Genomic DNA, 27,707 nt, shown 5'->3' with positions numbered 1-27,707 from the left:
TATGAACAAGAATTTAATTTCAATTACTGCGGAAAGCAGGAATAATGGCCAGCATTATGTCTCAGTGTGGAACAAGCATCATCCAAAGTGGGAGGAGTAAAGTACCTTATTCTTCCAAGGGGGCCAATGTGTAACATTAGTATGTGAGATCCACTAATGTGCTACAGCAGTCATCATGACTCCAGCAATTAAATACTGCTATTCCTCTAACATTAATTTACAGTTAATCTAGAAATCAATGTTCATCAGAGCATCCAATTCTCAAACGTATTCATGAGGAAATGATTAGGAGAACATTGTACCTACTAATTGCCATTTTGTGAAGACTCAATGGAATAAAGCATTTTCAATTACAACTGCATCTCCCCAGTTGGGCACGACACACAGCCAGAAGGGTGACAAGCCAATGTTTTACTGCTCACATACATGAATACTGACGTAGAATTCATGGGTAGGTTGGTGTTCAGAGGGTGGCTGCAGCAGGCCCAAGGGCAGCTGCTTCATGCCAAAGGAACATGGACACTTTGTACAGCCATATGATATCACTGTAAAATGTATCAGCACTTTCAATTCTGTTCTTTATGCAAGCTTAGGCCTACCCTCTGTGAGGACAAAACATGCATCACATATGAGGGTGTTAGGCCTCAGATATTACTTTAATAAGAATCTATCTTATTTTCTTATGGCTCTGCCTAAAGTGAGGTTCAATGGCCAAGGTCAAATCATCTGCTCTCCTGTTGGGTGCTGCTACTACAAAGAAATGAGTCCAACAAACGGCAGAGAGAGCCATTACCACAGGCACAACAAGAACAACAGGCCTCATCGATACGGTCTCTAGAAGGATAAGCACCACCAAGACCTGCCCCAGGGAGACAGAGTGTTCTGGTGGGGAATAGGATCTGCAGGCTTGGGGGCAGCCCTCTGCAAATTACTGAAACCCAATATAGAAGATATCTAAAGATGTTCCAAGCCATAATGTCACCAGCAACTGGAAAAGGACCTGCGGTCACATCCCATGGTAATCCCATCTAGTAACCCGACAGGTTAAAACTGGGCTTAACTCTTTTGTTAGTGGATTGTTTCAGGGAGTTACAGGAAACTTCTGGGCAGCACAGTGGCTCAGTGGTTAGCAAAGCTGCCTCACAGCAACAGACTTGGGTTCAATTCCATCTCCAGATGACTGTGTGTGTGTGGAGTTTGCACATTCTTCCTGTGTCTGCATGGATTTCCTCTGGGTGCTGTGGTTTCCTCTCACAGTCCAAAGATGTGAGGGTTAGGTGGATTGGCCATGGGAGATACACAGTAATAAGATTGGTTGGTTGGATCTGGGTGCAATGCTTTTCAGAGTATCGGTATGGACCTGATGGGCCAAATGGTCTGCTTGATACGGTAGGGATTCTATGAAACACAACCAGGCAGTCTGTCTTGCTGGACAGCAGTCTTCAATCAAGTGGATGGATACCTTGCTGTACAGCATTGTGCTATGTCAATCTGACTCCGCACCATGTGCTAACAGTTTATGCAGCAAACACAATGTATGTGCAGCAGGAAGTAGCAATGTGTCAGAGTCTTAGGAGGGGAATTGTCCTCATTCGAATGTATGGAGGTACCAATCACCCAGTGGGGAGGGGGGGGGGGTGTGGTCCTTAAGCGGTTGGTACTCAAGTCCATGGAGATACTCATCAGTCAGTGTGTCCTGGTACAGTCATCACTGAAATGCGTGTAGGTATCCATTAATTGGGAGTTCCTAGTATAATTTGACAATTAAGTCTATGAAGGCACTTATCAGTCAGGGTGTTGAGATATAGTAAGTCAAGGGCTGCCATGTGGCAGCGAGGCAGTGCAAGATGTAGTGGGGAAAATCAGCAGTCCCGGAGTCAGAATTGGGATTCAACGACAGAGTTTATTGTATAAAGAAACCGGAACTCTGGGAAGAGAGAGAGAGAGACGTCCGGCAGCAGGGCTCTCAGCTGTTAGCCTTCTCTCACCCTCGGAGCACATGTCACGATATTTTATACATTTCATGGCATAATGGTCCAGATATCAAGTCTTTGTTTGTGCAGCATGGTTTATTTACAGAAAATTTTACAGTCATTGTCAGTTTCAGCAGCTACGCAGAGGTCCATTGCTGTAGCAAATGGTTGTGATCGTTCTTCCTGAGAAGGAAGATTATTTTCCATTACTGCAAATCTAAGGTATTAAGACTTGTATACAAGCAGTCTCACGTAGTTAACATTTCTATTGAAGGTGGTGTCTGGACTCAGACACTTCAGCAGGCAGTAGACATTACTGATGTGTATTCTCTCCCCCAGCTGCCTTAAACTAATTATTTATGTTCTGTGTCTATTGTGCTGGTATCCTGTTGGCCTCAGGCAGTATCTGTGTGTGCTTCACTGTACGTTTCCACGTAATGGCTCAGCAGCCATCTTGTGTGCTAAGTGACTAACTTATAGCTCAGAGGCCCTTTTCTAAAGTCTCCCCATCCCGAGGAGTGTCAAAGAGTGTGAATTTCATTGGGGGCTCTTCTGTGGTAACACTTGCTCCTGGCAGCCCCACGTCAGTAGCATCTTGCAGCAAAGCTTTAAAAACCCGAGGCCTAGGCAGAATACCAGTATGAGTGAAATAAGGAGAACAATCCAGTGTGCCAAATAGTGCCTATCAACCATTCTAGCTGGCTATCTCTTCCTGTGGCTCTTCGTCTGAAGTCATCTAGCTGGTCCTGAATGTTTTTGATCACCTGTGTAATATTGTAAGAATCATCAATGACATGGGTTATACATTTGTCACCAATGATTGTACATACTCTGCCTTGCTGGGCTAACTAATAATCCACCGCGTAACATGTCTGCTGTGCAGTCTGACTTCGAAAGTCTGAGTTCAGTCAATTCACCATTGATTGCTTCTTGAGCCTTTGATTGAATTGAATTGAATTTATTGTCACTTGTACCGAGACACAGTGAAAAGCTTTGTCTTGTGAGCAATACAGGCAGATCACAGAGTTAAGTAGCATAGATAAGTAAATAATAGGTAACCAGCAGCAAAAACAAAAGCATACTGGCGATTGTTAAGAGTTTGTGAGTCCATTCAGTATTCTAACAAGAGTAGGGTAGAAACTGTTTTGAAATCTGCTGGTTCAGGCTTCTGTAACTTCTCCCCGATGGTAGAGGTTGTAGAAAAACCTTGTCAGGGTAGGATGGATCTTTGACAATGCTGGCAGCCTTTCCTTGACAGCGGGCCTGGCAGATGGATTCTATGGATGGGAGGTTGGCCTTCGTGATTGTCTGGGCCGAGTTCATCACTCTCTGTAAACATCTCTGATCTTGAATGGTACAGTTGCCATACTAGGTAGTGATACCTCCAGACAGAATGCTCTCGATGGTGCTCCTATTAACGTTGGCAAGGGTATTCGCTGCCATCCCAAATTTCCTCAGCCACCTGAAGAAGAAGAGATGTTGTTGGGCCTTTGTAACCAGTGCGTTCACATGAAGAGTCCAAGAAAGCTTGTTATGGATGACCACTCCCAGGAGCTTAGCATTCTTCACTCGTTCCACCTCTGTGCTATTAGTGTGAAGGGGGACATGAGTAATATCACGCTGAAAGTCAGTAATGAGTTCCTTGGTTTTGCTGGCATTGACAGCTAGGTTGTTCTCAGTGCACCATTTTCCACCTCCCACCTCCCGTCTGTAGCGTGTTTCATTGCCATCTGAGATTCGACTATTTATGGTGGACATAGTCAAACCTGTAAATGGCATTAGTCTGGTATTTGGCAATGCAGTTATGGGTATACAGTGAGTACATTAGGGGGCTGAGTATGCATCCCTGGGGGGCTCCAGTGTTGAGTGTTAGTGAGGATGAAATATTATCCCCAATCTTCACTGATTGTGGCCTTTGGGTTAGGAAACTGAGGATCCAGTTGCAGATGTATTGTTCCGTAAGATTGTCAACACACACACAATCGGTTTTTAGCGCTGATGACGCCTGCTGAACATGCCCCCCCCCCCCCCCCCCAAAGACAGAGATCCCAAAAACCCGTACTCCAATGATGATCCCAGCGTGGTGGGGATCTGCCAATCAGCGCAGAATTCCCGGCTGATGGAGCAGGATACTATCCTTTTCCAAACATGTCCCCCATTGGGGCATGGTACAATCAGGATCCTATTGTTCCTACTGTGAAAAGGTTGTGTCAGCAGCATAAATTCCCTTAAATAAGAAAATGAATCCCTTCGCTGCCTGGTAACATGTCCCTGTGTTTGCGTGGGTTTCCTCTGGGTGCTCCAGTTTCTTCCCACAGTCCAAAGATGTGCAGGTCAGGTGAATTGGCCATGCTAAATTGCCCATAGTGTTAGGTGCATTAGTCAGAGGGAAATGGGTCTGGGTGGGTTACTCTTCGGAAGGTCAGTGTGGAACTTGTTGGGCCAAAGGGCCCGTTTCCACACTATAGGGGAATCAAATCTTAAAAAAAAACATATAGTCTCCTGTTCCTGGGCCTGTTTGTCTACCCATTTCACCTCTGACTTCTTGTTTGTTCCTCACAGCTGGGAGGTATCAAACGGGTATGTCAATGTGGCAGAGCTTAAGTCAGTGCCATTGCATTGTCCGCATATAAACTGCCTTCCTGCAATCATGTTCAAGCATGCCTGTTCGCCTGCAGGTGGGTTGTCCTCGGGTGATTGTACAGTGCTGGTGAGTACGTTGTGTCTGTGCAGTACCAGGGCATAAACACATCCCCATCCTTGTCCTGTGAAACAGAGTGGGTAATCAGCAATGTTTAAATTGGTCTTTCGCTCCCTCTGTTGGGGCACCTGATTCCAGGGGCCGGTGGGCTTGACCAATTCCAAACACCTATCCTGGAGTCCCCTTTAGTATTTTCCTAGCTGTCCCGTACATGGTATGTATAAGTCACGAGGGGTCCACACAGGGGTGGCCACTAATAGGAATTCGACTGATTGCACCAGTGGGTAGCAGAGAGTTTGGTTCCCATGTAAATTTCGGTGGGTTTTGTAAAAGTGGCTATCCTCAAATTTTAACAGGCTTCCGGCTATCGCAACATTTAGAAACAGTAATATATACTCAAGTATGTGCATGATTAAAGTTAAATGACGTTAATAGTTAGTGTTTTTTTTAACAATGGTACCCAGAAGTCGGCAACAGTAGGTGATTTCTGTGTCTTGTCAGCAGTTTTATCCGTGCCTCTGGGTGGTTTGCTTGGTTGTGGTATCGATGTTCTCCCCTTGGTCACTGTCTTGCTTGCCATTCCTGTCAATGCCTGGGGATGGTCAATCATATTAATTTATTTATAGGAGTCCTTATACGGTTTGATCTGGGTCCAATGCTTCCACATGCCTTTTCCCCTAATGTCTTTAAGGTGCAGGTGTCACCACTGATTATAACTTCGTACGTCCCATTCCATTTGGGGGAAAAGCCTGGTTTGTCTGGCAGGGTTCATACGAGGACACAGCTCCCAGCTGCTGGGACCTCAGGGAAGGTTTCGAGTTCCCCTACCTTGCCTGTTTGCTCTTGTCTCTCAGTTACCAATTTAGTTGGGTGCTTAATCCCAGTACATCTCCGAAATTTGTCTTTTACATCGGTTCCACCTGTTATAATGGTCTCTGGTAATTGCATTGCATGCCCGGTCATTAATTCGCAGGGTGTTAGCCCAGTTGCCTGATTCGTGTTGGTTCTTAATTTCATTAGTATGGCTGGCAGCACCTCAGCCCATGTCATCCCTGATGTTTGTATGGCCTTAGCTCAAGCATTTTTAAGGGTTCTGTTCATTCTATCTACCATCCCTGAGCTCTGGGGTTGTTATGCGACATGAAATTTTTGTTTTATCCCTAGTAGCTGGCATACTGTTTTTATAACTTTGCCTGTGAAATGCATTCCTTGGTCAGAGCTGATCTGTAAGGGTACCCCCCACCTTGGGATTACCTCCTCTGCTAGAATCCTGGTTACAGAGGTACCTGTGTACAGTTTTTGGTGAGGAAAGCCTCTACCCAGCGGGTGAACTGGTCTATGATGACCAGGCAGTACGTTTTCCCACAAGAAGGTGGTAGTCGCCCTGTAAAATCCATTTGGAGGTATTCCCAGAGTCCCCTTGGCTTTGGTTGGTGTGCCATCCTAACTTTTATGGGGCTACCTGGTTTGTGCTGTGCGCAAACCATGCATCGGTGGTGATGTTTGACTATATCTCTTCCCGTTCCCTTCCACCACCACTATCTCCCTCCACTTGCTATCACAGCTTCCCTGCCTGTACATGAGAGCCCATGGTGCAGCTCGAGCAAGTTGTTTTGTATGCACGCTGGTGCTACCATCTTGTCCGCTTGCCTCCAGTCACCGTCCTCTCCTTTAAGTGCTCCCTGCATTCTCCATCTCTTTCTCTCTCTTCCTGCGGAGTGTCCTCCTGCAGCCGCTGTTTGTAAATGGCATCTTCCTCGAGTTCAATTGTTGCTACTGGAATCTCATCAAAGGGTTCCTGCTGTAAGGCTTGTTGGGCTGCTCGGTCTGCGGCTTGGTTCCCTTTAAATTTCAGCCAACATGGACTATCTTTCCCTGGCTCCTTTTAGTGCACTTGATTTTTATTACTGCAGCCTCTTTTGGCTATTCGCTGGCACTCAGCGGTGCTTGGCCTCTTAACTGGTGTGTGATGGGGGATCCCCCAGCGGTGGTGATCCCTCTTCTCCTCTATGCAACCATGTAGTCATGTACGATTCCGAAGGCGCGTTGGCTGCCAGTATAAATGTTCACAATTCTCCCCTTTGACTGTTCAAATGCTTTGGTTAGCGCTCCTATCTCTGCTACTTGTGCGGACTGACTTCCCTCAATCCTTCCTGACATAACGGTCTCATGTTTATTGTTTACCATGGCCCATCCTGTGTGGGGCAACCCTGCTATATATTTCCATGACCCATCCATGAAGAGGGTCTTCTTGGCTATGTCTGGGGGTTATCCTTTACCCTACCCCCATCTTCATCCCCACTGATGACTCCGCAATTGTGCGGTTCCCCTGTATCCAGAATTCGCTCGGTTGGGTTTTCTCCCGTATTCTTAACTATTATCATGGACTGACTTGGTGGGAGGGAAACTGCCTCCCACTTTGCCTTTCTCATACTGAAGACAGTCCTTAGCTTCCCAGTGTTTAACATTTCCACTCGGGTATGTTTGGGGTGGAGGGTGACATTCCTTCCCATTACTATGGATTCGCTGACACTCACAGCCCAAGCAGCACAGTCTAAGGCCACTATGAATCTGGGCAGCCCAGGGACTACTGGCTCTTCATTGGTAGAGTAATACCCTACACGTTTTCTGCACCATGGTCCTGTGTGACCACTGTGGAGTAAAATCCCCCCTAATTATTGCAATGTATGTAGAAGTCTTTACTGATAGCTGGCAGCCCTAGCCCAGGGTCTGATATTAACTGAGTTCTTTAGCTCACTGTAAGCCTTCTTCCTGTTCTGGTCCCCACGTCACAGGTTCCAAAGCAGGCTTTCCCCCTTTGATTAGTTTTTGAATCAGTTCAGCCAATTTTGTGAACTGTGGTATAAAGCTCCAGCTATAGTTTTTCTGACTCCCCTCACAGTAGCAGGTCGTGGAATCCACTGAATTGCCTTCTTTCGGTCGCTTGGCGTTTCCTTGAGTCCCTGGGATATAAGGTGTCCCAGGTATAGAACCTGTGCTTGTCTAATTTGTGCTTTTGTGAGGCTGACTGTTAACCCTGCTGCAGCCAGCTCATGCAGCATGGGGTATAAAGCTTCCTGGTGTCCTGATTCGGACTCCGAAGCAATCAGGATATCATCCACGTATTGTATTGCAGTGCTTCCTTCTGGTAAATCTATTTTGTTGAGTATATCGCTCGTCACTCAGTGAAAAGTAATGGGGCTATTGTGGAACCCCTATGGCAGGCGAATCCATGTGTACTAACTGTCCCTTACTGTGAAGGCGAATTTATTCTGGGATCCAGGATGTAGTGGGATGGACCAGAATCCTTGGCTATGTCTAATACTGTGAAAATTTTGTGCTCGGGGGCCAATCCATTTCAAATTGTAGACGGGTCTGCTACAATGGGATGCAGTTTGGGGGTGAACTTGTTTAGCCCCATATAGTCAATGGTGAGTCTGTAGCTCCCATCAGGCATTTTTTTAGATTAGATTACTTACAGTGTGGAAACAGGCCCTTCGGCCCAACAAGTCCACACCGACCCGCCAAAGCATAACCCACCCATTCCCGTTATCACTAGCCATGTTGAGGAATTGGTTGTACTTGTGGTTTCTCTCAGGATTCCCTGTTTTACTAGTCCTTCAACTATCTCCAGACTGCTTTCTCTGCTTCAGGCTAGATTAGGTACTATCAGTGGGGCTTATGCTCTGATATGGGCACCATTATAGAATTTATCTCGACTAAACCTGTGTCTAGCTTTGTCTCTGCCCATGCCTCAGGGATGGAGGTGCAGATGGCTCGGAACTCCCCCCCCCCCCCCCTTTCGAAGTTCCAGTCACTACTGGTGGCTGTAGCTATGTTAATAGTGTTGAGGTGATTTGTAAGTTTCCCACTCTCGGTCTTTTGATTGTCCTGTTTTGACCAGATCAACTTTCCACTTGCCCAGACAATCAGGAATTCGTATTCCTTCATGAGATCATTACCCATTATGGTGCCTTCATTATTTTGGCACACATAAAATTTCATTAGGATATATTTGTTATTGATTCCCATGAGGGTAATCTCATTTAAGTAAGCGGGTGTCTTATCCCTCCTACCCCAGTAAGGTGGATCGTTTTATTTGTGTGCGGTAAAGGTAAGTTAGTGATAGATACGCCTGCTCCTCATCTACCAACATCTCACACTTTCTACCTCCAGTTACTGCGGGCACGTACATTCTCCCCTCTCCCTTACCCTTACGAATGGAGGCAGCTGGTTATCAGCTCTGCGGACCTCGGGAGTCCCACGGTTCCATGGTGTTGTTTGGGGGTCCCTCATGCTTTTCCAGCATACTTGCTCTGTATGACCTGCTCTATTGCAATGGCTGCAGTACTTTATGCTGTTCCTTGTCCAAGTCCTTGCCTGTGGGGCACTATAGTCTCTGGCAAAGTGTCCTTGTTGGCCACATTTGGGGTAGGATAGTTTGATTCTGCTTTCGCCTCCGTTCCGGTAGACTGTTCTGTCAGGTTTTGTTTTTACTGCGGGAGCTTCTGCCTCCTGCATCCTGCTAGTCCACTCTGCCAGGTTGCCGTAATTTTGGGACACTCTCATTTTCAGGATGGATTGATGGGCACTAGAGGGCGCACCTCTAAAAGCCTGAATGAATACCCCGTCCCCACAATCTGGGTTTGCTTGCCCTGAGCATTCCTGGTATACCCTAAATAATCATTTCCCATACTCAGAGGCTACTTCGCCTTTAAGCTGTTTAGTGGTCATGACTTTGCTCCAGTTCGTGAGAGCATTTCCTAATACCCGCTGGACATCTTCTTTAAAACTGGTGAAGGGGGCCTGCTGGGCATCTATCTCAGCTGTGAGGGCAACAGCATGTGTCCACCGTCTTACCACCACCACCATATAGTCTCGGGCTGCTGTGGCTTCGGGTCCACCAGCTACCTGTCTCCATTTGTCCGCTGGGCAGGCTACCCAGATCAGCTGGTATATATCCCTCAAGTGTAGTTGGTGCCCTACCCATATACTGTCTAGCTCTTTCCAGAACCCCATGTTTGCACTTTGGGGCTGTAATTTGCCCAAGGAAGCCATGATCTGCTGACTTTCTCCCAGGCTAAAGGATTTATTGTTTGCTTTTTGCTGAAACTCTGTCCCCCTTCTAGTGACTGGTGCTAGATTATATTGATGCAACTCCTGCTCTGCTGAGGGAGCAGTTGGTTCCTGCTGTACAGTTTTGTAAGAGGGGAGAGAGTCAGTCTCCCTTTCCTCCTGTACTTTTTAAAATCTTTGCTCCAGCTCCTTTATCCTACTTGTTCAGTAAGGCCTACTAATTCGTTCACTAAAATTACCCCAATCTTTTTAGTTTTATTTTATTTCTCTTTGTCAATCCAATTCTGCTGCTGTACTAATGTCTGGGATGGCTCCCAACCATCTTTTTTCATCTGTTCTGTCAGCACTACTCTGTCTGACTTGTATTTCTCAGTAAGGGAACCACAGTATCCCTTTTAAAATTCTGATCTGCCATCTCTCAGATTGTTTACCCCCTGATACTAACAACAGTAAAGTGTCCTTAACTAGTGGGACTTGTCTATCGCCTGGCCACTAATACTGTCACAGCACCATCCATACGGCTGTAGCAGTCTCCTAGCAAGGTGTGCTCTCTACTGGTGGGACTTTTCTACCCTCCTGGCTGCCACGACTACTCGGTACCTACCGATTGGCTGGGGAATGTTGGCTCAATAGGGTATGCTCTCTACTGGGACTCCTCTACCCTGCCGCCCACCTCTACTGACCCAACACCTCCCCATAGACCCAGAAACCTACCTCTAGCCCGGTGTGCTCTCTACTGGGGGGACTTCTTACCCTCCGGCCACCACCATTATTCAAGCTCTGTCATTCTACTACAGACTGACAGGGTATCATGGTTACTCACAGTGTCCACACTTCCCACCTCGGTAATGTGCTGCTCCATTGGAGTTTGGCTCTTGATCAGAGTGATCAGCTCCTTTTCTTCACCATTTCAATTTAAAACACAATAGCAGACAGCACCCAACCTTCGACCAGACTCTACTGGACTCTGCATTGTTTGCCTCTCCAGAGTCCAATGTTACCTGACTTTGCCACTTGTGCTACACAACTCCTAGTGCCCTTGGTGCCTCAATTCCCACTTCCATTCCCAACCATCATGGGGGCGGGGGGGAGCTACCCCTCTTAACAACTGATTTAAAGCAGGGTTTTTGAGACAGTCACTACCTTGTCCTCTGGTTGTTTCAGCACATGCAGCTGGTTATCACACCAGTTAGTACACTTTCCCACATACGCTCCACAGGCAGGCACTTATACGCAACCCAGTACTATTGCAAAAGTTACACTTTACAATGGTATACCCTTTCAAACTGTGTCTTTCATCCAGTCTGACTCTTCCCATTTGCAGATTCAAAGTGTCTCTTATCCCAGCTCCCCATTCGTGGCCTTTGTCAAGAGCACCAGGAATAAGAGATCCTGGCGACTACGCCAATTGTTGTGGGGAAAATCACCAGTCTCCGAGTCTGAATCGGGATTCACTGATAGAGTTTATTATACAAAGAAACTGGAAATCTGGGGAGAGAGAGAGAGAGGTCCGGCAGCAGGGCTGTCAACTGCGAGCCGTCTCTCACCATCGGAGCACATGTTCACGATATTTTATACATTTCACAGTATAATGGTCCAGATATTGAGTCTTTGTTTACAGAAAACATTACAGAGTCATTGTCAGTTTCAGCAGCTACGCAGAAGTTCAGTAATTGGTCGTGGTAATTCTTCTTGAGAAGGAAGATCGTTTGCTCAGAAGTGCTAGTATAAATGAGGTGATTAACGATGCCTGGACCACAGAGGTGCACAGCAAACAGGAGACAATGTATTAGGATGGTCAGGGGTGAGAGAGTCCACAGATATGTATCCTGTTCAGTTCTTACCCTCTTAAGGGCACTGTGTTAATGGATCTTCAGACACTGACCCTACTCATTCAATTTCTAGCATGACAGGAGGCGATATTGAGCTCATTTTTGCAGTGGTCAATTAAGTCACAGCAATCCAGATCCCTTTCCCATGAGTCCCACCGGCCTCATCCACCCCGATTCCCCAAGCCTTGTCCTTAGTACATGAAATTGATCATGTCAATTGTGGTCATGAACTGTCCTGCACTTAAATCCAGAATGTTCCTGACGGTGGATAAATTACCCCCTGCCACCAAACCTTGCATGACCGTATTCCAATCTATATTTTACTGTATTCCCTCTTACAAATACAACTATAGGGTATAGGTTTGCTCGCTGAGCTGTAGGTTTGATATCCAGACGTTTCGGTACCTAGGTAACATCATCAGTGGCGATCTCCAAGTGAAGCGAAGCTGTTGTCTTCTGCTTTCTATTTATATGTTTGTCCTGGATGGGGTTCCTGGGGTTTGTGGTGATGTCATTTCCTGTTTGTTTTCAGAGGGGATGATAGATGGTATCTAGATCTATGTGTTTGTTTATGTTGTTGTGGTTGGAGTGCCAGGCCTCTAGGAATTCTCTGGCATGTCTTTGCTTAGCCTGTCCCAGGATAGATGTGTTGTCCCAGTTGAAATGGTGGGTTTTTTTCCTCCGTGTGTAGGGCTCTGAGGGAGAGCGCGTCATGTCTTTTTGTGGCAAGCTGGTGTTCGTGTATCCTGATGGCTAACTTTCTTCCTGTATGTCCTACATAGTGTTTGTGGCAGCCCTTGCATGGAATTTTGTAGACGACGTTGGTTTTGTCCATGGGTTGTACTTGGTCTTTTAAGTTTGTTAGTTTTTGTTTGAGAGTGTTGGTGCTACAAGGATTCCGAGGGGTCTTAGTAGTCTGGCTGTCATTTCTGAAGCTTCTTTGATGTATGGTAAGGTGGTTAGGGTTTCTGGCTGTGTTTGGTCTGCTCATCGTGGTTTGTTCTTGAGGAATCTGCGGACTGTATTTTTTGAGTATCAAAAAGATCCAGTACAACCCATGGACAAAACCAACGTCGTCTACAAAATTCCATGCAAGGACTGCCACAAACACTACGTAGGGCAAACAGGAAGAAAGTTAGCCACCAGGATACACAAACACCAGCTAGCCACAAAAAGACACGATGCTCTCTCCCTTGTAGCCCTACACAGGGAGGATTAAAAAAAAACTCCATTTCAACTGGGACAACACATCTATCCTGGGACAGGCTTAGCAAAGACATGGCAGAGAATTCCTAGAGGCCTGGCACTCCAACCACAACGCCATAAACAAACACATAGATCTAGATACCATCTACCAACCCCTCAGAAAACGAACCGGAAATGACATCACCACAAACCCCAGGAACCCCATCCAGGACAAACATATTAATAGAAAGCAGGAGACAACAGCTTCGCTTCACTTGGAGATCGCCACTGATGATGTTACCTAGCCAGGTACCGAAACGTCTGGATATCAAACCTACAGCTCAGCAAGCAAACCTACACCCTAAACCTCAACCTGAGCTAAAAACCCTCACAAACCTTGCAAATACAACTATATTTTCCCCCTTCACAATTGTCCCCCAATTTGTCCAGCCACAGGCCACCAGTTTCTTGGATCTCCATCTCATTATAGTAGCTCCCCTTTACTCCAAAACACTTTCTCCAAATTTCCCTGGATGAACTGGAGGGTCTGACTATGGCCCATCCACTTCAGGATCACAACTGGATATCCCCAGGCACCTGACCAATGGCAGTACATCTCAACTATATTAGTCTATGAGGTGGGAGTTGACACGGGACTTGCTGATATGGGGCACACAGACACAAGATGGCCGCTGAGCCATAAGTCGGTCACAGACATGAGATGGCCGCTGAGCCATAAATTAGTCTCTTAGCACACAAGATGGCATGGAAAAATACAGTGAAGCATACACAGGTACTGCCTGAGGCCAACAGGATACTAGCACAATAGACACAGAACATAGATAATTAGCTTAAGGCAGGTGAGGGAGAGAATACGCATCAGTAACGTCTACGCTTACTGAAGTGTCTGAGTCCAGCTACCACCTTAAATAGAAATCTTATTGTATACAAGCAATCTCAGAACCATGCACTGTACAGGATACAAATCTGTGGACTCCCTAATCCCTGACCATCCTAATGCATTGTCTCCCTGTTTGCTGTGCACCTCTGTGGTCCAGGCATCATTAATCACCTCATTTACACTAGCATAGATGGCATGGAAAAAGACAGGGTGGGGAGGAAGGTGAGAGACAGTCTATCAGCAAGACCCATTGCCCTGCATACACCTTGTTCATCTTGCTTTTGCATGCTGTGGCAGACTATTAAAACAAGCGGCAACTATGAACATGAAGCTAGACATTATGGTGGGACCGTTACATTAAGGGATATACAGAGACTCGAATAAAGAGATGTAGCACAAACCCCATCAGCTTCATCCAAATGTGGAAGTTCATATGTCACTGTCACCTATGCCTCTAAAGTGCCTTCAAACTTTATCTTTCTTCTTTTGCTTCCAATTACATCTGAGAGTTGTCCTAGATTCTGCAGCTGGAGTGGAGGAAGCCTACTTGACAGTGGATTTTGTTGACCCTGGAGGTTTCATTGTGTGCTTGGATGGTCCAGGCATGCTGAGGGGTGTTTTTTGCTGGAGGGCCCTTCTTATCTTGAAGTTTTAACTGGCAGGATGTGTCAGGCAGGACAGAGAAGGCAGGCCAAGCCAGCTCTTGTCTGTCCTCAGAAGTAGCTTCTTATGTCTGTTTCTTCCTCTGTTTGGGTGCCTCCTGTCATTGCTCTGTCTCCTTCAGTGAAAGGGCACTTGGAGTAAGCTCCAGTTTCTCCATCCTCCTATCACAATGTACTTGTTCCTATGGACCATAAGCTGATGTGTTGGAGTGCCAGTGTGTGTGCAGACCCTGAGGATGTTGGATCTGGCTCTCCATGGCAGCCACTAACCTGTCTATGGAGGCAGTCAGACTAGCACATCTGGAGGCAAATGGCCCCCATTGTATAACTGTACTCCTGCAGCCTCTGGGTAATGAGGGGCATTGTCTACTCCTGTTCCAATGCCCTGGTAAATTTCTGAACAAGTTTTGGAGTTGACATAGTGAGGGGCTTACCAGCTTGTGCTCTCAGTCATTCAACGTTTCCATTGAGATGTCAATACCTAAGTTGGTGGTGGGTGCAGGACATAGCCTTGCTAATGTTCCCTCTGAGGCCTCCATACACCCGTGTGAGAAGGTGGCTTCTGGTGGAGCGTGCCTTTTTGTGGCTGTGGTGGAGATCCATTGGTATCTGTAAGATATTGAAGAAGCCATCTCAACTAATGGTTAGAAGTGATATACAATGGTGGGCGTAATGTATGAGTTGTGGTGCCATACAGAGTCACACTTGCTCTGTTAATGGGATATCTCACCATCCCTGCAGGAGTGAGCCTATTCTTCTCCTGGATGTATTCTTCTTCTGGACCTACATCCAGAACCTCAACCTGAGCTACAAATCTTCTCAAAACTAGCTATTCTTTTCCTGTTAGATTCAGAATTCTCTCCTCGTAGAGAGTGAGGAACAAATATTGGTCACCCCCTTTCACTGGTCTGGGCTCTTCTTGCACTAGTGCAGACTGCCTTCCCTTGGATTGAATGAAAGTGAGGGTTTGAGTGAGACGAAAGTAGTGGCTTGGCTGATAGTGCAGGTAGGATGAAAGGTGGTGAGGTATCTCAAGCAAGTGAGTAGTCTGTGCAGAAAGCATGCAGGGTTCATGGTTGTGGTATTGGAGATTGAGAATGAGCAAGAAAAGATGTTGTAGGCAACATGTCAGTGATAGAACACGTGCTTGAGTTTGGTATAATAACAGAAACAAAGTGAGCGAAAGATATGGGAGAGAAGATGGTGGAATGGAGATAGTAACTAACCTTCTTGCAGCAATACTAGCCATTGCACATGACCATGGAGATGGTACTGATCAAGGTGGTGACCTCAGAGCATGCTAGGTAAAAACAAGGACTGCAGATGTTGGAAACCAGATTCTAGATTAGAGTGGTGCTGGAAAAGCACAGCAGTTCAGGCAGCATCCAGGAGCAGGAAAATCGACATTTCGGGCAAAAACCCTTCATCAGGAATAGAGGCAGAGTGCCTGCAGGGTGGAGAGATAAATGAGCATGCTGCCAACATCTGGCCTTCTCTGCTGTTCCTCCAGGAAGAGGGTACCCCTCCCAGCGCACCATCCGCTCAATTATGATGTCCTCTTCTTTGACATCTTCAGAATGACTGAATAAAACAAAATTAATCAGAACACTGCTCACCACAAAGCTTTGAATTCAAAAAGGAAAATTCCAACCTTAGCAATTTATTGCTAACAAGCTTAGAGTTTGCATTTCAACCAAGTTGGAAACAAAGCTAAGCCAACATACTAATGTTGTGTGTTTACTTTCAAAAACAGACAACAGATTTTGCAATGTATTTACTTTCTCTCACGAAACCACAATGAGCAATGAAGCATGACTAGTAATTTTCTCTAACATTCCTGAGATCCAGTGTGCAAAATAAGTGCATCATTCTGAGCGGATACAGGCAGATATTTGACAGTTTTCTGAAAAATAAAATCATTTCCTGTGTTTCAACTGGCAGTAGTTAAAGCATCCTTCAACACAATAACCTGAATATAGACACATCCCACAGGATGAGAGACAACTGAATATGATCATGAATTCAGACACAGCCAAGAATTGCACCAATAAGAAGAATGAGTTTTTATTTCAATATTGTTTGTAAAATAATACTGGAGGAATTGAATAAAAGAGAAAGGAAAATACGCTCAAGGCATGATAAAAGAGGGCTGAATTTTGCCTTTTCTTTTACTAGGTCTCTATTGTATCGGGTTTTATTTTTGGAAGACTTTTTGTTGCAAGACCCAGTGAGTTTTCTCACCATATCTTATCAAATTCATCTCATTAATTACTTACCCACCCCTACATCTGCTCTTGCCTCCCATTAGCACCCCATCTAACAGTGTTCCCAGAAGAATTTGCCACTTACTGGATATCTCAGAATTTATTTGTCCTTGCCCCATCTTTAAAAGTTCATTGTGGCCCCAAATCAGCAATGAGTATGGTTCTTGATGTTTTCCCCAGGTATAAGAGAAAGGGAGAAATTGGTGCTCAATGTGAAGATGGGGACCAGGAGGTCATGCTGGATGGAGTGGTGCAGAGGTTGGACTTCCACTTGCTGCAAGACCTGCAGAGGAAGCTACGACAGCAGCCCAGTCTGGACCAAGGTTGACACCCAGGTTAGAGCAGTCTCAGCCATCTGGGGAAATGCCCAGCACGATAAGAAGAAAGTTAATCACCTCGACCACTCTGCCAGCATAATTGCCACCATCTTCTGAGACCTCACACTCACCCTATTTCTGCTACTGCACCCACACCCCTCACAAGGCTCGTGCTCTACCATGCTTACTAATGTCTGCAGTATCTTCCCTCACTCACTGTTACCTACTCCAAACCCCTTATACCATTAATCCTACATACCCTCAGCACTGCCTTGCTGCAGCATTACAATAATAGTTGCTGCTACAGCATTGAAGTACAGAAGAATCCTATAAGAGTAATGGAGATGTGTCATGACATTGGATGCCAATGCCTGTGGATGTGGTTTGTGTGAGGCTAGTGCCCATGGACCATGCCCTGAAATGTTGGTGCCTGGTGTACAATGGAGATCACTGTGTGCATGTTTGATTTGTGACTTCTTGACATCTAGCTTCTTTGGAAAGTTGGTACAATAGAAGGGTAAATATTAATGAGGTGAGTTGGCTCATCAACTAAATATTTAGGAAATGATAATTCCCCTTAATTGACAACTCACTGTTGTCGAGCAAAACACTCACCATGTTTATGTGAACTATGTAAAGGATGGAGCAAGACACTCCTGTTAGACTTTGTCTGATTCTGCTATAATCCCCACCATTGGCTACATTGCTTAGAACCATTTTAAGGTTCTGTCCAAAGCTAATAAAATTATTGCGTAGAATGCAAACTTAGGAATGCTGAATCCATTTTTTTGAACACCTCCCTCCAAAATATAAATACAAAACTAGTTACTCTTACTGGAGACAGTAAATTTAAAAAAAAGGGAGATGCAACAGTATCCTAAGGAGCAATGTCACGGCCACTTTAGTGAAGTAACCATTCAAAATGGCCCATTTCAATCCCCTGCTTCAGGTTTACATGTATATCGTGGTGCAATACGAGTTATTTAGAAGAGGATAAATTCCTCAGTGGACTAAAATATTGTTGATGGTGTTATCTGCCAGTTGGAGAGCAGGCGAGAGGTCTGTGGTACCTCTTGCAGGGAAGCTCTGCCAAAACACATGTCAATCATCCAGTGACGAGGCCACTAATGGGCCTTCCCCTGGAGGCAGAATTCCCTCAGTCAATCACTACTCAGTAAACCTGCAAATGTAGTCAGGGCTGGTGATAGAGGAGCAAATCAGGGGTCACAGGACAAAAGCAGGTGTCTCAGTTTTGGCGTCAGGGAGAGAGGAAAAGGAAAGTCAGATGCAAAGACAACGATCTGGCTCCAAATGGGATTTTCCTGCTTGAAACCAGTTGTTCTGTCAGACACTTATTGCCTTTGATCGAAAAATTCGGCCGTATCAAGCTGCCTACAGGACAGCAGCGATGGTGAATGCTGCAGGCAAAATAGATCTGCCTGCAGCTGTATTAACCTTAACGCCCTTGAGTGCTCCTTTATCAGTCTCAAAAAAACCTCACAGTTTGACTGCAAGATGGGAAGGTCATCTACTGACCTTTCCACCAAGAACTCAGTTCAAGTGAAGTCAGGAAAGCATCGAGGTTTGGGCACACCAATCCCCCTACATCCCCATTAAGGTCGGGTCAGGCCATGAAATCTGCCACTCAACCCTGTTGAGCTCTAATTCCTGCACAATACACTACAACTGCTTTGTGAAAGAGTATGTATAAATGTTAGGCAAAGATTCAATTAGAGATTCCCGAAGAAGGGCTTATGCCCGAAACGTCAATTCTCCTGCTCCTCGGACGCTGCCTGGCCTGCTGTGTTTTTCCAACACCACATTTTTCAACCTTGGTACTCCAGCATCTGCAGTCCTCACTTTCTCCTAAAAGATCCAATTAGATTCAGATGGTATTCCCTTCATAATGTATCACTGAGGCAAGTGCCCATTGAGCACCTCTGAAAGCAAGAAATAAAATGTTACCAGCAAATTAACATCTTTTCAGATGCATAAAAATGTTGTTACATCACCATTTTTGGAAATAAATGTAAAACATGAAAAACAATTGGATATGTCACTGCAACGTTCAAAATTAAATAGTCCTGTCAGTCCCTTTACAAATGCATGCAAAAAAATGAAAACATAAATACAGAAGTACCTAATGAATACAAAATGTGAAATGATTTGTGTCTTAAAGCTGTGCACATTTGTTCAATTTACTGACTCTATAAACGACTGGTTGTTGAATATTTAGAAAGAACTCATTACTCAAAGGATCCTCTGTGGAATTTGGTGATCGACTGTCTTTGAAGAATTGAATGCTTTCTTATGGCAAAACTTACTTCCATTTCAAATCACTGCCTTCCTCCTAACTAAAACTTGCCAAAATGCTTTATGACCCCATTTATGCACTTTTGAATCATTGGCTTCAGTACAGGGCATACGTCAACCAATTTATCCATAGAAAGTTCTGCAAACAGTAATGTGCCATTAAGCAGATAATCCATTTTCTTTGTCTTTGCTGAGAGGTAAATATTGGCCAGTAGCAATTCCCAGACTCTTCTTTGAAATGGAGTCTTGAGGGGACAAGCAAAGCCTCAGTTCAACAAAAAAAATCAAAGGACATCACAGGAATGCATTAAGCATTAGGGACAGTGCTTAAACAACTGAAGTTAAAAGAAATATTACTTATTGGGAAAAGTATTATTTATTATCTGTTTCTAGATTTGTTCTAGTCTAAAGTGCGAATTATAAATTTTAAACATGTCAGGAGAGGCTCGAAAGTAGGAGAAAGATAGTGGTGGTGGAGGGTTGCTTTTCAGACTGGAGCCCTGTGACCAGTGGCACACCACAAGGATTGGTGCTAGGTCCAATGTTTTTCATCATTTATATAAATGATTTGGATGTGAACATAGAAAGTATGGTTAGTATATTTGCAGATGGCACCAAAATTGGAGGTATAGTGGACAGAGAGGAAGGTTATCTCAGAGTACAACGGGAACTTGATCAGATGGGCCAAATCAGCCTGGAAGTGGCAAATGGAGTTTGATTTAGATAAATATTAGGTACTGCATGTTGAAAAGGCAATACAGGGCAGAACTTACATACTTAATGGTAAGGTCCTGGGGAGTGTTGCTGAACAATGAGACCTTGGAGAACAGGTTCATAGTTCCTTGAAATGGGGTAGCAGGTAGATAAATTGTGAATAAGGTGTTTGGTATGCTTGCCTTTTATTGGTTAGTGCATTGAGTATAGTTGGGAGGTCATGTTGCAGCTATACAGGACATTGGTTAGGCCATTTTTGGAATATCACATGCAATTCTGGTCTCTTTCCTGTTGGAAGGATGTTGTGAAACTTGAAAGGGTTCAGAAAAGATCTACAAGGATGTTGCCAAGGTTGGAGGATTTGAGTTATTGGGAGAGGCTGAATGAGCTGGGTCTGTTTTCCCTGGAGCGTGGAGGCTGAGGGGTGACCAGAGAGATATATAAAATCATGAGAGGCATGGATTGGGTAAATAGACAAGGTATTTTCCCCAGGTGGGGGAGTCCAAAAATAGGGAGTAAAGGTTTAAGGTGAGAGAAGAAAGATTTAAAAGGGACCTAAGGGACAACTTTTTCACACAAAGCGTGGTGCGTGTATGGGACAAGCTGCCAGAAGAAGTTGCGGTTGGTACAATAACAACATTTAAAAGGCATCTGGCTAGGTGTATGAATAGGAAGGGTTTGGAGGGATATGGGCCAAATGCTGGCAAATGGAACCAGACGAGTTGGACCAAAGGGTCTGTTTCTGTGCTGTACAACTCTATGATCTATGACAGCCGAGCGGAATGTGTTGCTTGTCATATTTGGGAAGTCCTGGATGTTGCCAGTGTCTTAGATGACCAAATATGCAGGAAGTGCTCCCAGTTGCAGAAGGTGGAGTTCCAGGTCTCAGTGCTTGAGCAGCTGCTGATGACACTGTGACGCATCCATGAGACTCAGAGTTACATGGACAGCAAATTTAGAGAGATGGTCACAACACAGCTCAAGGGAGTAGGAGAAAGAATGGAATGGGTGACCACTGACAGTCCAGAAGGAATAGGCAAATAATGCAGGAGTCCCCTCGGTCTCAGTCACTAACTAGTATTCTATTTTGGAATAAGGGTACTAGACACTCAGAGGAGTGCAGTCATAACCAAGTCTCTGGCACCACAAGTAGTCTGACTGTACAAGGAGGAGGAAGAAGAAAGGAAGAGCAATAGTGATAAGACATTCTTTAGTCAGGAGAGCACACAAGTGAAGATATGACTCCAGGATGTCTGTTGCCTCCCTGGTGCTAGGGTCAGGGTTTCACTAAATAGCTTCAGGGCATCCTGAAATCGGAGGGTGATGAGTTACAGGTTGTGATACATATTGGTACCAATGATACGGGCAAAGTGGGGAATTAGGTCTTGCATCATGAATTCAGGGAATGAGGCAGTAGATTAAAACGTGGGACCTCAACAGTCATAATTTCTGGATTGCTCTCACTGCCACATGCTAACAATTATAGAAATAAGAAAATAAGACAGATGAATGCATGGCTCAGGAATTGGAGAGTTTTAGATTTCTGGATCATTGGGGACCATTTTTGGGGAAGATGGGACATGTACAACAGGACAAACTGAACCTGGACCACACTGAGGCTAACATCCTTGCAAGCTGATGGGACGAAGTTTAAATTAGTCTGTCAGGGGTAAAGGACACAGAATATTGATGATATAGAGGCACATCAAGCTACAGCATGAGAAGCAAGTCAGAGTGAGTTCAACAATTTGAGTGTCAAGAGAGGAAGGCAAAGCTGAATGGTCTTTACTTCAATGATAGGTAAGATTGATGAGTTAAGATATGGATTGATGCATGAAATTGTAATACTGTTGCCATCACAAAAACATGGTTGGGGGAAGGGCAGGACTGCAACTGAACATTCTGGAATATACGATCTTTAGGTGAGACAGAGAAGGGTGTAAAATGAGTAGTGGATTAGCTTTGTTAATTAAGGAGTCAATTATTGCAATACGGAGAGATGGGATTTTGGAATGGTCTTCAAACTAGGCATTGTGGGTAGAACTAATGAATGTTAACAGAACAGTCACATTACTGTGAGTGTATTATAAACCCCCAAAGAGTAATTGAGAAATAGATGTATACAACTGTAGAATCGGGTAATTATATCAGGGGATTTCAACTTTCCTAACATTCATTAAGTTAGTCAGAGTTAAGGGATTAGAGAAGTGGGATTTCTTGAAATACAGCCAAGGGAGTTTTTTAGTATAAATATGTAGAAGACCTAACAAGGGACAGTGCAGTGTTAGATCGAGTTCTGGGGAACAAAGCCAGACAATTGTTCAATGTGGCAGTGAGGGAACATTTTAGCGAGAGTGATCACAACATGGTATGCTTCAAATTTGTTATGGACAAGGAGAAAGAAGGCCTGTGGAAGACAGCTTTGGATTGGGAGTCAACATTTCAGGTCAGAACCTTTCATCAGTCTTGATGCAAGGTTCCAAAGTGAAACATCGACTTCCCCCTTCCTCTGATGCTGTTTGACCTGCCGTGCTTTCTCCAGTATCTGCAGTTCTCACTTATCTCCAAGTAGAGCAGTAAGGGCATTCAAAAAGGAGCTGCGGCATATTTCATTTATAGGGAAATTTCGGAACAATAACTCTACGGAACTTCAGATGTCCAGAAAAATTCAGGACTGGAAAGGAGGAAAGAAAGGCTTTTGGCAAGTCCAAAGAGAGCAATGGAGCTGCAGCCTTAGAGGAATATAGGAAGTGCAAGAGACAACCTGAGAAAGCAAGTAGAAAAGCAAAAAAGGGACATGAAAAAGGACTTACAAGCAGGATTAAGGAGAATCCTAAGATATTTAATAAATACATCAAAGGGAAGAGGTTAACCATGGTAAGAGTAGAGCTCATTATGGTCCAAGGGGGCAATCTGTGTGAAGCTGCAAGATATTGGAAAGATATTAAATAAAAACTTCTCTTCAATCTTCATTCTGGAAAGGGAGAATGTGGTTATTGGATTTAGGAAAATGAACTATGAGGAATTTGCACAGTTGGGATGGAATATGAGAAGGTATTTGATACTTTGGCAGGCTTAACAGTGTCGAGAGTGTGGTGCTGAAAAAGGCACAACTGGACAGGCAGCATTCGAGCAGCAGGAGAATCAACTTTTCGGGCATAAGCCCTTCATCAGCAATCAGGCTTGTTGGCTCAGGGGGCTGAGAGATAAATGGGAGGGTGGGGGGTGGGGCTGGAGGCAAGATAGCTGTGAGTGTGATAGGTAGATGAAGATGTAGGTGAAGATGATAGGTCAGAGAGGAGGGTGGAGTGGATAGGTGGGAAGGAAGATGGACAGGTAGGACAGGTCAAGAGGATGGTGCCGAGTTGATAGTTTGGATCTGAGATAAGGTGAGGGGGAGGAAAGATCAGGAAACTGGTGAAATTCACATTGATCCTATGTGGTTGGAGGGTCCCAAGGAGGAAGACGAGGCATTCTTCCTCCAGGCGGCAGATGGTAATGGTTTGACAATAGGGGAGGGCCAGGACCTGCATGTTCTTGGGGGAGTGCGAAGGGGAGTTGAAGTGTTTGGCTATGGGGCAGTGGGGTTGCTTCGTGCTTCGTGTGTCCTGGAGATGTACTCTGGAGCATTCTGCAAGTAGGCACCCTGTATCCCCAACATAGAGGAGACTGCATCGGGAGCAATGGATACAGTAAATACATGTGTGGAAGTGTAGGTAAATCTTTGACCGATGTGAAAGGCTCCTTTGTGGCCTTGGACGGAGGTGAAGAGGGAGGTGTGGGCCTAGGTTTTGCAATTCTTGCAGTGGCTGGGGAAGGTTCTGGGAGGGGAGGGTGAGTTGGTGGGGGAGACATGGACCTAAGAAGAGAGTTGCCAAGGGAATGGTCTTTACAGAATGCAGTATGGATGTGGAGAGAAATATATCACTGGTGATGTGGTTGTTTGTAGGTGACAGAAATGACTGAGGATGATGGGATGTAGGTAGGTACTGTAGAAGGAGATGTGGCTGTGGCATTGAACCTGCTTCAGGACATGGCTGAAGAGCTTCGGGGATGAGGCTTAACAGCGGACAAATCCCCTGGCCTAGATTAATTGCATCCCAAGCTACTGTGGGAGGCAAGGAAATTGCAGGAGCTCTGACATAAATTTTTGATTCCTCTCTGGCCATGGGACAGGTATCAGAGGACTGGAGGATAGCTAATGTGGTTCCATTTTTCAGGAAAAGCAATAGCGATGAACCAGGAAATTATAAACTAGTGAGTTTCATGTCATTGCAGGGAAACTCTTGGAGAAAATTCTGAAGGTGAGAATTAATTCCCATTTGGAAAAGCATGGGATAATTAGGCATGGGTTTATCAGAGGGAGATCATGCTTCACAAGTCTGTGAAGAACTTTTTGAAAATGTCTGTAGATGATGGAATTATTTTAACAAAGCTTTTGACGAAGTACCACATAGCCGACTGATTGAGAAGATTAAAGCACATGGAATTCAGCAAAACTTGGCGAGATGAATCAGAAATTGGCTTGGTAATAGGACACAAATGGTCATGGTAGAAGCTATTCAAGTGGCAAGAGGCCAGTGTCCAGTGTGTACCACAAGGATCAGCACTGGGATCCTTATTGTTTGTTATATACAGAAATGATATATGTGGGAGGAGTATGAAGCAGGTTTGCAGGCAACACCAAGATTGGTAGTGTGGTTAATCGTAAAGAGGATGATTGTAGGTTACAGTAAGATATAGATGGGTGTGGTAGATGGTGATACATTTTGGAAAAAGAAACAAGGTAAGGGACTACTTAATAAATGTGAGGATACTGGGAAGCTCAGAGGAACAGAGGGATCTTTGGGTAATTCACAGATTCCTGATATCAGCAGAGCACTTGAATAGGATAGTTACTAAAATATATGGGATATTTGTATTCATCAATTGTGTGGTATAGAGTATAAGATCAAGGAGGCAATGTTATAGTTGGTTAGGTCACCGCTGCAGTTATGGTCACCTCACTACAGGAAAGATATGTATTACTTGAAGGGGTACAGAGGAGGTTCACCAGGATGTTGCCTGGGATGGAGAAATGGAGCGACAAGTAGAGATTGCATAGATTTGGATTGTTTTCTTTAGAGCAGAGAAAACTGAAGGGGGACATGATTAACGTGTATAAGATTATGAGGGCTATGAACAGGGTGAATAAAGATCAACTGTCCCCTTTGGTTGAGAGGTTAATCATGAGAGGGCATAGCTTTTGGGTAAGAGTTAGGAAATTCAGAGGGGATTTGAGAAAATAAAACGTTTTCACTCAGAGGAGAGTGGGGATCTGGAATGCACTGCCTGGGAAGGTAGTGGAGGCCAGAAACTTTACAACCTTAAAACAATATTTGAACGTGCACTTGAAATATCATAACATTCAAGGATATGGGACAAGTGCAGGAAATTTGGATTAGTGTGCCTTTAACAATAGTTACTGTTGGTGCAGTCTCGATGAGCTGAAGGGCATTTTCTGCATTGTATAGCTGTGACTATGACTTATTTGAAAGATTTCAGCGCTGAAAGTTTGGTACTCCATCAGTGCTTATCTTGAATGTCAGTCTACATTTAAAGCTCAGGTGCTTGGAGTGGGACTTGAAGTCAAAATCTTGACTCAGGGATGACATAATTGACACTTTGAGTGATTTTCAAGGATTGAAGGGAATATCAAATTACACTATCTGGACTGAGATGAAGTTGGTTGAACACAATTATACTGTGCAAATTAACTTGAAAAACAAAGTTCTCTGTCAATGGTTCATCAACTTGAAAATAGCTGGCTATCTTCAAATTGAATAGTGTCACAGACAGTTTGACCATTTTGCCAAAGCAAGCAAATTCTTCCTCCAGCGTGCAGCCTGTGTTACATCATTTAGTTCATACATATTGTGGAAAATTAGGCCCAGGGTATTGTATGTATGACTTGGAAAATTTCACAAAACATTTTCCCTGGGGTGGGGGAGTCTAAAACTAGAGGGCATAGGTTTAAGGTGAGAGAGGAAAGATTTAAAAGGGATCTGAGGGGCAACCTTTTCATGCAGAGGGTGGTGCATGTATGGAATGAGCTACCAGAGGAAGTGGTGGAGGCTGGTACAATTACAATTTAAAAGGCACCTGATGGGAATATGGATAGGAGGTGTTTAGATGGATATGGGCCAAACGGTGGCAAATGGAACTAGATTAATTTCGAATATCTGGTTATCATGGCCAAGTTAGACTGAAGTGTGTGTTTATGTGCTGTACATCTCTATTATTCAATGACTATTGACAAAATTGTTATAGAAGCCATTATAAATATCATTACAAACTTTGTTTCTTATTTATGAGATCATAAATATAAATTTACCAGAATAGTCAGACTCTATTCCAACAGATGGGTGACAAACATAAATGACAATATTCCCCCAGTGCTCTGCTAACTTTGCTCCTGAAACAAAACTAGTTCATTCAATAATATAAACATATGAATTAGGAGGAAAAGGCCATTCAGCCTCTCATGTTGGCTCCACCATTCAATAAGATTATGGTTGATCTGATTGTAACCTCAAACATACATTTTCACTTACCTCTCATCTCCTTTCACCCCATTGCTTAACAGGGAATCTGTCGACCTCTGCCTTGAAAATATTCATGTACTCTGTTTCCACTGTTTTTTCAGGAAGATAGTTGCAAAGACTCATGACTCTGAGAGCAAAAGAACTATTTAATCTGTTTTAAATGGGTTAAACAGTAAGCCCCTAGTTCTAGATTCTCCCATAAAAGGAAATAACTTTCCTACATCTAACCTTTCCAGGCCCCTCAGAATGTTTCAATCAAGTCACTACTTACTCTAAATTCCAGCAGACACAATATTTGACAGGCTTAGTTCAAGCTTTCATCATAAGTCAACCTACTCATTTCAGATATTAGTTTAGTAAACTCGAACCACTGCTGACACATTTACATCCTTTCTTAAATAAAATGGCCAATACCATGTGCAATATTTAAGTTGCAGTAACACCATTGTCCTGTAAAACCGAAGCATATCATCTTTATTCTTGTATTCAATCCCCCTCACCATAAATGATATAATTCTATTTGCTCAAAGTTTGTGCAAAGATTTGTAGCTTGGGTGCTCGTTGCTGTGGTTCTGTTCGCCGAGCTGGAAGTTTTTGTTGCAAACGTTTCGTCCCCTGGCTAGGCGACATCATCAGTGCTTGGGAGCCTCCTGCAAAGCGCTTCTTTGATGTTTCCTCCGGTGTTTATAATGGTCTGTCCCTGCCGCTTCCAGTTGTCAGTTTCAGCTGTCCGCTGTAGTGGTTGGTACATTGGGTCCTGGTCGATGTGTTTGTTGATGGAGTTTGTGGATGAATGCCATGCCTCTAGGAATTCCCTGGCTGTTCTCTGTCTGGCTTGCCCTATGATAGTAGTGTTGTCTCAGTCGAATTTATGTTGCTTGTTGTCTGCGTGTGTGGCTACTAAGGATAGCTGGTCGTGTCGTTTCGTGGCTAGTTGATGTTCATGTATGCGGATTGTTAGCTGTCTTCCTGTTTGTCCTATATAGTGTTTTGTGCAGTCCTTGCATGTATTTTGTACACTACATTAGTTTTGCTCATGTTGGGTATCGGGTCCTTCGTTCTGGTGAGTTGTTGTCTGAGCGTGGCTGTTGGTTTGTGTACTGTTATGAGTCCTAGGGGTCGCAGTAGTCTGGCTGTCAGTTCCGAGATGCTCCTGATGTATGGTAGTGTGGCTAGTCCTTTTGG

This window comes from Chiloscyllium plagiosum, unplaced genomic scaffold (assembly GCF_037043375.1).
Source record: "Chiloscyllium plagiosum isolate Xiang-an unplaced genomic scaffold, Cpla_swu_hap1 HiC_scaffold_4, whole genome shotgun sequence".
Lineage (NCBI taxonomy): Eukaryota > Metazoa > Chordata > Chondrichthyes > Orectolobiformes > Hemiscylliidae > Chiloscyllium > Chiloscyllium plagiosum.
This window is presented reverse-complemented; position numbering follows the sequence as displayed.